The 12,805-nt window shown below is 41.2% G+C and overlaps 1 long non-coding RNA gene across 2 annotated transcripts in view; it reads left to right on the top strand.

Moving 5' to 3' along the window:
• Positions 1-12,196, top strand: part of LOC125327551 — a 93,230-nt gene extending 81,034 nt beyond the window's left edge. For both annotated transcript variants that reach the window (XR_007204303.1, XR_007204304.1), the window contains exon 4: positions 5,980-12,196. This is a non-coding gene — a long non-coding RNA (uncharacterized LOC125327551). The remainder of the gene's footprint in view (positions 1-5,979) is intronic.
• Positions 12,197-12,805: the final 609 nt, after the last annotated feature.

Below are 12,805 nucleotides of genomic sequence, written 5' to 3'. Positions count from 1 at the left end.
TAGTCAAGCTTCTGATGACCCCAGAGCTTTTCTTGGCCTTATCTTGCATTTACATGATGCCTTTCAGTTCCCTGAAATCCAATTCCAAGAATAAATGCAAATGTGTTTCCCTGCACCTACCAGTGCTTCTCTGAGCAGGATCTTGATAGCTGACAGCATCCTGTGTTACTGGAGTTTAGGAGAGGACTGTCTGGTAAAAACAGCACAAGGATCAAGAGCAGATACAAAGTCATCACAGAAGTGAGGATGTGACAATGTAACCCCTAGAAAAAGAACAGCAAACAAGCACGAATGTGTGTGCCAAGCGTGCCTTCCTCCCGCACATCACAAGCAGCAGCAATTAATGCCCTGCTCAGCATCTTGCTTGGGGACTGTCCAGGACTTGAGCCAATCACCCAACTTCCCAAGTTTGCCCTTGGAGGAAAAGGAGATTAGAAGTTCTTATAAGGAGGAAAGGAAAAAAAATGCACTTGGCTGTGATGTTCAGGTGGGGTTAAATCCTCGAGGAGCTTCTCCTTCCTGTTTGGTAATTAGAGCACTTGTTTGTGAGATATGGGAACTCACACTCCTCTTTGTATGATTTCTGTGCCCTCTTCAGTTTGCTAATCAAAACAAGTTTCCGCTGCATGTTTCTTATCCCCAGAGGGTGGAACTATCCTCAGAAAATTAAAGCTCTCTTAGCTCTTAATGTGTCATCACAACTAATAGCCTGGGGACTGTAAACAAGTTTAAATATCAAAACAATTTGGCTGGTGATTGTCTGTGATTATGGATTAAGAATACAAAATTTGTGCTCACTGATATTCAAGGTAGATTGAAAACAAGGAGCCAGATCCTCAACTGGTGTAAACAGAGGTGGCTGAGCTGAACGGGGCAAGGAAGGCTGCTTTGTACCAGCTGAGCATCTGACCCTGGGAGGTTTGCAGAGATTTCCATTCTTGTTTTTCAAGGTTTTCAAGATAATACATGACAGAACAGGGCTGATCAGGAGGAGCACTGAAGGCCCTGGGAGAGCCTGGACGATCTCCCCCTTCTCTGGGTTCCCAGGAGTTCAGATTCTGCTGGCTGAGCCCTCCACTCACAGCCTCTTTGGGGAGCTCATAAATAATGACTTAGAGGAGAAATGATTTAAGATTATGAAACTTTTTCAAGATCAAGTCAAGGTGCCAGCATATTCAAAAGCTGTCAGATATGTCAGGGCAGGTGCTTTGTGAGGGATGTGCTTTGTATCTTTGATGTGACAAAAACACTGCAGTAAATTCACAAACGTGCACTTGCTGCTGCCTTTTCCAAAGCCCTGCCTTCAAGCCATCACCTTTAGATCAGTCTTGTTGAGTGAAGAGATGCAAAAAGGATCTTTTGCCAGAAATGCTGTTCTTGGTTCATCAGACTGTTTGCAGTGGCAGTGATGTGCAGCATGTCCCACAGATTTGGGGAGATGGTAGTGGGTCTATTTCATAGCACAGCTGGATTTGAAACTTTTCGTGTTAGCATGTCCCTCTTTTGGAAATATTTGTGAGGCCTCACTTTTGTTATGGACAATTTTCTGCTGTAGGCTGAATAACGTATTCTTCAAAGAATCCCACGGATGAAAAACTAAGGCAGAGAGAGACTACGTGGATTTCCTGTAGATATATAGAAGCCAGCAGAAGTGCAAGGAGATAAATAGTGCAAGGAGTGTCCTAACTACTGAACTGTCCTTGTCTCCCATGTGCAGTGCAGAATACACAGAATATTTATCTTTTAATGGATAGCTTTTTAGAATACATATACTTTCAAAAGGCTGATGTTAGGTTAATGACGAATCTTATGTAGAAAAATTAATTTTGATTGGGCAAGAAAGTTCTTTCCTAATGAGGTAGTAATTAAATAAGAAGGATAGTTATTTAAAAAAATGGTAAATTTAGTGTTCTCTATCCCTCGTATCTCAGCAGTTCTAGCAGCGGTTCTGGGTAAGGAAAAGGAATGTTTCTGTCAAGCACGAAGTACCACCAGAAAAATATAAAAGGAAAAATGTGTCATAAGAATCATAAAAATATTAAATAATGTCAAATAAATAAAATCAATATCTAGAAGAGAATAATAAAGACTGAGAAAAGGTACTCAGAAAGCTAGATGACTTTTCTATTTTCTTAATTGGGGTAATTATACTAAAACTGACAGCAAGTCTTTCCCCAGCAGCAAAAAACACCCACAAACCCCAGCCAGCAAAAATACCGCTCTGGGCATAAGATCTGTGAAGGTTGAAGGCTTGAGTCTGCCATTAGGAGAGTGCTACTCTTCTCCCAAGGTCAGTCCTTACATATGGAGAAGTAATTTTGATTCTAGTCTCCCACTGTACAAAGTCAATGCTTACCTTGATTTCAACAGTGCTATATTTGGCAAAGTACTAATATAATTGTATTTGGTCCCAGTCATGTCCTGGTTGAATGTGAAATTCCTCTTAATACCAAGCCATTGTGTGGTCTCTCTTGTAGCTTAGGTGGTGTATAAAATAGCGAGCAGTGCCGACCCGCTGGAGCAATCCCTCCAGGGAAACCAGTGCTGCCAGTGCCCACACCATGTGTGTTTTGGGGTTTTTACTTCACACTAGCTTTTGTCTGGAACTCTACTGCCATGGGCTGAAAATTTCTTTCATTGTTTTTACAGCACATGAAGAACTCCTGCAGCACTTTTTTGGGTGTAGTTTCATCCAAAAAAGATGCAGTTTATGCAGTCCCAGGCTACACCATACATGAGCCAAATACAGCACATAGGGACATAGAGATGACCTCCAACAAATCATACTGTGCATCACCCCATGTGTAAACTCTTAACTGCTGATGTCCCTTTGTTGTTCCTTCATGTTCATCACATTCCAGACACCAGTTTCTCTGTGCATATTTCATTGCATCACACTGAGGACTTCTCCCTCAGTTAAGGCCCCTTAGTGGGACAGAAATAACCTGGCACTCTGATTCATGTTACCTGATTTGAAACCACTCACTCTCTCCTTGCTAATAAATACAACTTGCAAAGAGGAAAAATGTGATTGTATAATGTCAGATCAGAGATTGTGCAGCCCAAGGACCTCTGCCTTTCTCATTAGCCAGTAATGGGTGCCTGGGAGAGACCTTAATAATAAGGCAAAGATGTGGTGGTACTTCCCCAGAATAATTTCTTAGCTTACAAAAAATTCACTACTCAAGGATTTGCTAAGCCAGAGGCTTTGTCTTTATAGCTAATGGCCTTTGATATGTCTCCTTCGTTTGTGAATTATTTAGCTACCTTTTAGATTGATGTTAATTTTAGGATCTAGCGTTCTGCAGGAGAGAATTTGATATTGACTTCATGCTGCAAAGGTTATTAAGAAAAGAATAGGGATGCTAATAACAGGAGGTCAGATGCTGGAATCAGGATTTCCTAGCGTATGTGGTGCAGGGTCACTGTACCAAAGTTAAGAGTGCCAGTGGCTGCAGTGCAAAGCCACCCCAGCTGGGGCTCTGCACCACTCTCTGTGGGTTTTTTGATGTGAATGGGAAACTCTGCCCAAACCACGGGATGCAGAGTCAAATTACACCTTCTCTGGCTTTTTTCAAGCCAGAAAGGCTTGACCCACAAAATGCTTGAGTATGATCATATTTCTGTGGGAACCAGAGTGCTGAATGAAGAGTGTTCAGCTCTCGTGGGAACCAGCCAGAAGAACTTCACTCTCCCCTCAAATCCTTGCATTCCAGGCCTGGGATTTTATCAGACTATATTTGTAATCCTACTTGATTTCTCAAATGAACAGTGAAACGCAAACAGTTGACCAGAGGGAAAAACTTCCAGTTACTGAAGGGGAAAAGAACACAGTATCCAAATGACTCATGGTTCTTTGGGTGAAGTAATGGCTGCATGTCATAGCCTGGGATGTGGGTTTGTGGTCTGATGCCACATGGAGTGGATGAACTTAGGTTGTGACGTTAATGAAATGGCTTTGGTAGAAATTCTCCTGTGATTTCCCAGAGACAAGTTGCTTGTTAGGATACCATTGACTGCACGGTGGCAATTAACAAGATAGGGAGGACAGCCACCAGGTGCAGCCAAACCCTCCTCTGGACACCAGCTGGGGCAAATATGACAAAACCTTTCCGATACTAGAAGGTGTTAGGTCCTGCAGGAAGAGTTGGAGATGGCTGTGGCTGAAGGAACTCTGGAGACAGAGTTTCTGAGGGCTGGAAGGGAATCTGGAGAGGGACGGCAGGAGCCATATCCCTGTGAGGTACCTGATGCCTGTGAAGATTTGCTTTCCCAGGACAGGTTATCCAAAAACCTTCTGGATGATCATGCTCTGATGTTTGATGCCCTGGGGCTTGATGCCCTTCTCCTTGGTGCCCCCTGCCCCTGCTGGCTGCTGTTTGCTGTGGATACCCTCGGGTTACTGGCTCCCTTGTTATTTTTTCCTCTGATCCACTGGTTATAGTAAGACAAAACGCATAACTGCTAACACAAGTATAAGTACAAAGGCTTCTGCAGAGCCTGACTTCTGCCTTGCTTGCCACTAATCACTTATACCTGCTGGGAATCAAACGCTTCCTAGGAAGTTGCCAGCAGTAACTCGCTGTCTTATATATGAACAACATGCAGATGTGACAAAAATACAGGCTGTTTTGTCTGGATCCTCAGTTTTTCCTTTCAGTTTCTCTATCGCACAATTTCCTTACCTCTCCCAGTCCCCTCCTTCCTTTCAGTACTCTGGCTGCTGCTCTGTGGCTGTGCAGTGCAGGAGCAGCTCAGAGGAGCTGCAGGTCAGGACTCTCCTCTGATGATACCTGCTGGAGGGGACATGCCCAAAGAGGTGGTGGTGCATTCCTGGGGAGCCCTCATCACCCTGAACATGTACACTGCCTGGGAGCTACTGGTTTTGCTCGGTGAGTTAGAGGAGGAAGGAATTAGGGTCCACTAAAGGACCAAATTAAATCCCTCTTTTAGGTGGGAGCTGTTGGCGAGGAATTTTTTTTCTACACCCTCCTACTCCTTTCTGCTGCAGAAACACAATGGGATGTGGTCTGCAGCTTGGGATACAGCAGCAGGGCATTGCCTGAACCCAGATTTTGGCAGATCAGTTGGCATTGGGAAACCAGCCAACCGTTTTCAGTTTTCTGGGACACTCTGGTTTGCCCATGTGATTAAAATTTGCAGTGTTAGATAAACACAGATAAGAATTTATCCATTTCTAATTTGAACAATCAGATGTTTACCCATGGCAGGAAGACCCAAGGAGCTTCCTTGTGGCTTCAGCTGTGCTGGGAGTCAGGGCTTGTCCCACATTTGAAGAATCTTCTTTTTTTCAGACTCAGGCTGTTGCTTGGGAAATGGCTGTATTCTCCCTGCAGGCAGATCGATACATTTCAGCTCACTGCACTGCAAGTAACTTCTCATCGTACATTAAGAATGAGGAAAATGAAAGCCAAGATGGATGTTATTTTGGTTTTGCTTTTATTTTGAATTATTTATTAAGAAGTCACTGCTGTCTTCCTTCTTGTTGGGAGACAAAATGCCTTTGTCTTTAATGATTTTTTTCTATTAAAAAGAAGCAAGGTCTTCCCAGTTTTATTTCCCGCACTCATTTCCTGGTACTGGAGTGTAAATGGGGTTTTCAGCATGGCAAGATGACCTCCTGCAGTCCCAGTGCAGGAAAAGTCCCCACTGATGCTGGAGGAATCACACTTCATGGTACTTTTCTGAGCAGTTTTATAATGACATTGTGGAGGAGTTATGTGTGCTAGGAGTGATTGCTGGCACATAAACAGAGGGTTATAAGTAAACCACAGACTAGCTGAACTATCATTTTAATTAAGTATTTACTAAAAAGCTAATAAAAATACTAATCCTTTTCAAGTGAATTCTTAATATAATGTGTTGTGGGGCATAAATTCTGCAGTTGGCTCCACTATTAATATGAGTTTGGATACTCCAACTAATAATCGATTTTGATGTTTTTGTTCCTAAATCTAGGTTATCCTGAAGGGAAGGATAAAGAAACTGGCCACCAAGATGGTAATCACTAGTGGAAATGAAGAAGATAAAGGCAGTCAAGAAAAGGAAAGCAAAGAAGAAACCATCTTGGCAATGCTTGGAATTATTGGGACAATTCTGAACCTCATTGTGATCATTTTTGTGTATATTTACACAACGTTGTAAACTAGAAGGCATGCAAATAGACCAGATAAAATGGCCATTAAGAGTGACAACAAACATTGCTGACTATTGACAAGTTCTTTAATCAGAATTGACTCTGTATTATATTAACACATCATAAAAGCACTGCCTGCAGGCAACGAAGACTGAAGCACAATTAATTTAACAAGACTTTTTCACACAGTAATAAGCTTAATTCTTCTCTCCTGCCCTCTCCCTTTCGGTTTGGTTTTCAGTTTGGGGGAGAATGACTGCAGTTATATAAGTTGTAGCTTTGAAGAAATCCACCAGGGATATGTTGTTTTAACACAATTTAAAAAAAAAGAAAAAAAAAAAGAAAGGAAAAAAAAAAAGGAAAAGAAAGAAACTGTACACTATATATAATTAGAAATGTATGCTGTATACCCACAAAGATTGAACTCAAAGATAGCTTCATAGCACAGATCACGTGTCTGTTAGGTCAAATGGATTTTTCTCTTGGTTTTTGCTTTTACTTACATTGAATCTGACAAGCTTTTTATTTAGAATGAACATATGGTGCGATCATGAAAAAAACAATCCCATTGAGCAAGGTCTGCCTAAACCTGATAAAATGTTGGGAGAAATACACTACATGGTTATTTTTCCTTTCTCATTTGCTTAACATCTGTGTCTGTTCATACCAATGTTTATAAATATATATTTTTAATAAATGTGCTATATTTTTAGCATGAACCAAATATTTGGAGACACTTGTATTCATGCAGCTAAATTTTGTTTGATGAAGTGCCCCTTTTGACAATGGATGTTATTTTTCTCAGCAATTATACAGCAGTCTTGTTTGCAGCCCTCTCACTGTGGTCTGAAGCAAGCTCACATCATGCTCATATGCATGACTTGAAGTTGGAATGTCAGCTGAAAAGCATTGCTGCTTAATACGGGAAATAGCAAAACATTGTAAGGTGACCTTTGGAGACTGGTTGCAGAAAGAAGGCTCTATTTATAGATAAAAAAGAAAAAGCAAATGTAAGGAATATTGAGGCATCTCACAAAATATTGTAAAATTCATAGAATTTGTGGCTTTCAAAATCTGGTCACGCTCTCTAAGTACTTTTGCTGAGAGAAGTGAGCAGAGGTCTATACAGCTGAAAAGAGAAATTTATAGAGCCTATAGTGAGGGGCTTAAGTGAAATCCAGATTGTAAATACAGAGTGTATTTTAAATGTGAGGATCGTTAACTCTTTATGCTTCTCTGACATGTGCTTTAACTGAGTTGGTGCAGTGAAATTCTCTGACTTGTGTTTTTGACAGGAATGTACAATGATGATGATCATCATTTTTCTTCAGAGTTCAGTACCTATAACTATACGAAGCATTAAAAATATGAGACCTCAATTCTGCCTCAAGCTGCCTAAGTACATTGCCCACTAACTCTGACATATCCTCTTAAAAATAGGTCAATTAATTGTTTACTGACTTGTGATTTGGATTGCGTCCTCAGATGCACAAGGAGAGCTGGTATTGAAGTCAGCTAGAGCTGTGAAAATTTTGACCCTAGAGTCTCATTAATTTTAGCGATCAGACCTGTCCCTCCGGAATCAAGAATGAGTTTTTCACCATTTTCCAGGCTCTAGGAATGGTCTCAAAAATACAGACTTTCACTGCAGGATATAAAACCAAGCCTGGAAAATTCTGAGGGGCACCTCTTATAACAGAGGTGTTCAGTCTCTTGTGGTATCGTACAGTCAATAACAAAACCATTAAGAGTAGAAAAAAGGTCAGTAAATAAATTACAATGAAATCCAATATGAAGACTGAAGGAAAGTAGAGCAAAAATAATCTTATGTTAATGAAAACATGACAGATGAGAGAGGTGAGAAAATGAGCAGAGATTTGAAGCAGAAAACAGCACAGAAAGCCAGTGCCATGCACTCCAGCATGGCTGAGGAAACATTTGTGTTTGCATGGTGCTGGTAGAGCTGCAGGTCTCAGAGAAGACAAGAAACAGTAGTGGCACATGATAGTGTAGCTCAGTGAAGGTGATCTTGTTTTTTAATTTATAGTTACTTATTGATAATTTTAAGGAATCAGAAAACTCTACTTTTTGATCATCCTGATGGCTAAAATATATTTTGCTCCACTAGGCATTTTTTCTTCTGTTTAAACTATTGCTGCTCACAGCCTGCGGCTCTGAGCACCTGCACATGCTCCAGGCACCAGCCTAACTTCAGGCCACCCCCTGCCTGCCAGGACCTTCTCTGCAGATATTTCTCTTGAATTTCTCCCCCTCCATTTCCCAGCAAACACCACAGCAATCTGCCTGAGGCTCGTGCTCATCTTCTAGAGGGTCAGCCTCTGAGTCAAAAGATGAGCTCTCATGCCAGATACTTCTTTGTCTCCCTCTGCATCAAATGGTAGTACCTGTCATCCTCTTGTGGGCATGAAGATGCTTAATGAATCAAATCTCATTAAGGGCTTATACTAATATTACAAATTAAAGCTCTGCATTGTAAAACAGCATAGGATACCTCACCCACTAAAGTAAAGTAGGAACTTTTGCTGCTCATCGCAGTTGCACTTATTCAGACACGGGCCAGCACCTTCAACAAGACAGGCACTGCAAATAGCCCAAATAAGCTGAAATGGTGGATCAAGAGCCTAAGGATTCCATGTTTCCTCTGCTGTACTTTGCCTGTTAGTCTTGATGTAGGCAGTGTGTCCAGGTATACTATCATCCTACCCCAGCAGCAGCCCTGTGCAGTGTGCTTTGCCACAGGACTTTTATTCCTCTGAAAGAGGAAGAAAGGTTTATCCCATTCCATAAAAAGTTTAACACTTAATATTTTAGCTTTACAGGTTTCTGTTCACAGATAGTTCTAGAAATATCCTGGGGCAAGTTATTCTTAAGTAGATTCATTAAGTATTCATTTAAATAAAAATGAAGAGTTTCCTTCGAGGGCAATTTCTTTACCTTTTATTTGGTATTCATGAACACTGATGGGGGAAAAGTATTTTTTCGAGAATGACAGTGGAAGAGGAATATTTTATACAAGGACCTGAAGGTGTGCCTACCCAGGAAGTTGTGGGCAGGCCTGCTCTTCGCTCAGTGACAGCTGGAGCCAAATTACCCTCATGCTTTTTTTTGAATGCACCTGTAAGAACTATTCAACTAGGTAACATATATGTCATGAATATATTATAGTCAATAGCTGCTCTATAAACAGTTGAATAAAACTTCAAGAGTTGAATTGCAAATCTACTTTGGCAAGGAAAAATCCAACTGTCTCATTTTTGGCTTGACTTGTACATAATGCAAATAGTTTCTAAAGTAAATTTTAAAAAATGGAATGTTAGTCCATTAGTGACAGGAACTTCCATCTTTGCATTTGAGTAGAAGGAAATTAATATCCAATATCATAAAAAGATATTAAAGCATCACCTTTTGCTTCAGTCAACTAAGAATATGATTACATATGATATGTAGTTTGATGGTTTGTGTCATGGGAATGAAAAATATTTTCATGAGGTGACAGAAAGGTGACATTGTCCCCACTGGTATCTGGTGTGTTGGCTGGTGGGTACAGAAGACTTTCAAGAAGGGAGAAGATAAAATTATTCATTTTACACACAACAACATGGGGAGAAAGAAGACAAACAAGCTACTGCCCTCCTCTCTGGTTCCTACAACTGATATTGAAAACTTGACTCTCAGGAACCACATCTTTATACTGGAATGTATCATCCTGTGTGTTGGCTGTCAGGGCAGTCCTTTCAGTTATGTACCTTCTGCTCCTTCCACCTGCACCTCTGCAGCAGTGTGTGGCTCATTGTGCCTGAGGAGAGTTTGAACACAAACCCAGCCTGGCAGCCTCTGGAAGCAGTAGTTTTGCTTTACTGTGATGTAACAGTCTACTACGGGCCTGAGATTTATTATTTTAAGGACAGTCAGTAATCATCATCATGTTACTGTCTGACAATCTTGGGAATACATCACTTGTTGAATTCCCAGAAAAATCCCACCCCTGGCCCACAGGTAAAATTTTGTTCAGTAGGCATCAAAATACGAAAGAAAGCTTCAGTTACATCACAACCGAACTTCAGTATGAAGCGTTGCTTAAATCCATGTGTCTTATATTTCCACTTAATCTGTACACTGGAGCTCACCCCAAATGCCCCAAGATCTAATATGTGTCAAGAGGTCTCATCTCTTCTGAGTCAGAACTACCATTTCTGTGTGAATTACGGCATATGCAGAGAACTTGGTCCATAGAAGGAAAGGATAAAAATTAACTGAGTTAAAACTCCAGGGAGGCAGCACTGCACAATTTACTAATTAGTTTGAGGTTTAGCTGGAGTACTTTGTTTCTGGATAGCCAGTATTCTGGAGAAAAGATGTTATTGTTCCCTAGAAAGTTTCTGGAAGAAATATGTCTAATTGAAAGAACCACATTGAAAATATTTCAGCAGCAATCTTCTGAAGAAAACACTGACCAGAACTGTGAGTGGCTTGCTTCCCAAGAGTACTGTTTGGCAGCCCAGGAACACAGTGCACATACATGCAAGCACCTCTTGTTTACTTAGATGCTTTGTCTTTGGAACAGAATGCACAGATTTACAGAGATTTACAAGTGTATGAAATAGCACATTATGCAACATCAATAACGAAGAAATCTGTTTACCTTTATTTCCAGCAGATACACTGCAGGCACTCTGCAGAACCTGCACTGCTTCTATGCCTGGCTGTGTGTTTTGGAGGCTCATCCCAAAAGGTCTTATAAACTCAGTGTTTCTTTCCCCACCACTGATCCAAGAGAAACAAAACCTATTCAATGTGAAAACCTCCACACCAGACTGAAATGCCACATGCTTCCATCTGCATTTATCTACATATGAGCCATCTGGTATCCAATAAGACTTTCCTTGTCTTAGGCATTAGGTTTGCTTATCTGCATTTCACCTGGGGACTCAGAGAGTGAAAGGCAATTTGTAGAGCTGAAAGCACCCAACTGTTTCCAATGATCTAGCTGTACATAATGGAGCTGTCACCTGGAGGGTGGCTGTTCACGTGCATAGCACACCACACACCATCCTCCTTGTGTGGTCTCACACTGACCCAGCCTCTGTGACACCCAGGGGGTGGGGCTGGGCTGTAACTGGCCCATATAGCCAAAAAAGTGTGCAAGAGAGAGTGTTCTGTGCAAAAGCCTGGATCCCAAGTCAAGCTCTGTGGAGTGAAAGGACATTCTGCCTTGTTCACAGAAAGGCACATAGCTGTGTCCACCGGGACCCTTCTGCAACCTGTCCCAGTTCAGCTGAAGGTGACCCATGCACCACACTGACCCTCTTGTGGCAGCTGCAGAACTTCCTTCCCCTGAGGGAAGTAAACAGCTCTGGACTTTCCTGATCTCCTAGAACAGGGAGCAAAGTGACTTTTGCACGGCAGAAATAGCAGCAGGACCATCCATTTCTGGCTGACAATGACAAAGCCACCTGTCTAGAGTGCTGATGGGAACCCTTTTCCCACCCATCATTCCTCATACTCTGGGAAATGCAAGTTAATTACCTGGACTCCAGGTTCTTCTCCACAGGCTCAGTCACCATTTAGACTCAGGCAGATTTCTTTCATGATGCTGAGACTTTGTTGAACTCAAATGGCTCCTGGAGCCAGGTCTGCAGGAACATATCAAATATCGTGTTACCTTAATCTGGCCTCGGTATCGTGAAGGTGTCATTGTAACAAGTCTTGGGCATTGTCCATCTCTGCCAACAAGGTGTTAAGGGAAAAGCATTAGCAAGGGACACCATATGGGAGCCATGGGCAGCCAGAGGTAATGCACAGGGGCTGCTTTCCCCAGCACTTACCCTCCTGAGGAGCAGTGGTGTTATGGTGGATTGATATTGGTGGTGGGTAAATGTAATAAAATGTTTGTGTAGCAGGGTGTGATTTCTCACCTTTACTTCCTGCAAAATTAATGGGAAAGGCTTTATAAAGAATTCTGGCTTTGTCAACTTAAAATATGGATTAAAATTTACTATATATGTTTTCAAATTTTAATGTGCTGCTTTTTTTTCCCACTTACCGACAAATTCAATTTTAGTTTTGCAGATGCTATTCTTGTTTCTGTAATAATGATAGCTAATACAAAAGCATTGGTACTGGATGAAAAAGGAAGGAATTATTATATTGTCAGTGTTGTATTATTCTGTTCTTGTGAGCAGGAAAAGATAGTGGTTTTCTTTGCATCCAGTGCACATAGTTAGCAGTATTTTTATAATTTGATACCATTATTTCTGGAATTCTGTGGGACAAAGTTCCATCATTTAGAGCTGTGTATATTCAAACAAAAGTCAGCAAACTGAGAAGTATATGAAATGTTTGCATTAGCTGAAAGAAAACAATGTCAGACACGTATATTTTGAGCAGATTCAAACTCAAAAGTGAGACCTCACAACTATCATTCTTACACCCCTACTGACATTGTATAATGCACACCAGGACATAATTTAGAAGCTCACTCTGCTAAGACTATTCATGTACATAACTCAGACTAAGGGGCTCAGTTCCTTCACAGTTAATATGCATATGAATATGTATTTACAGGTTTGGGGCATTAGTTGACAGTTAGCTGACAATTCAGCTGCCGCAAAAATGCAGCTAATCAAA

The sequence above is a fragment of the Corvus hawaiiensis genome, chromosome 6 (genome assembly GCF_020740725.1).
Source record: "Corvus hawaiiensis isolate bCorHaw1 chromosome 6, bCorHaw1.pri.cur, whole genome shotgun sequence".
Taxonomy (NCBI): Eukaryota; Metazoa; Chordata; class Aves; order Passeriformes; family Corvidae; genus Corvus; species Corvus hawaiiensis.
The sequence above is the reverse complement of the archived record's forward strand: the minus strand, read 5'-3'. Positions and strand labels throughout refer to the sequence as shown.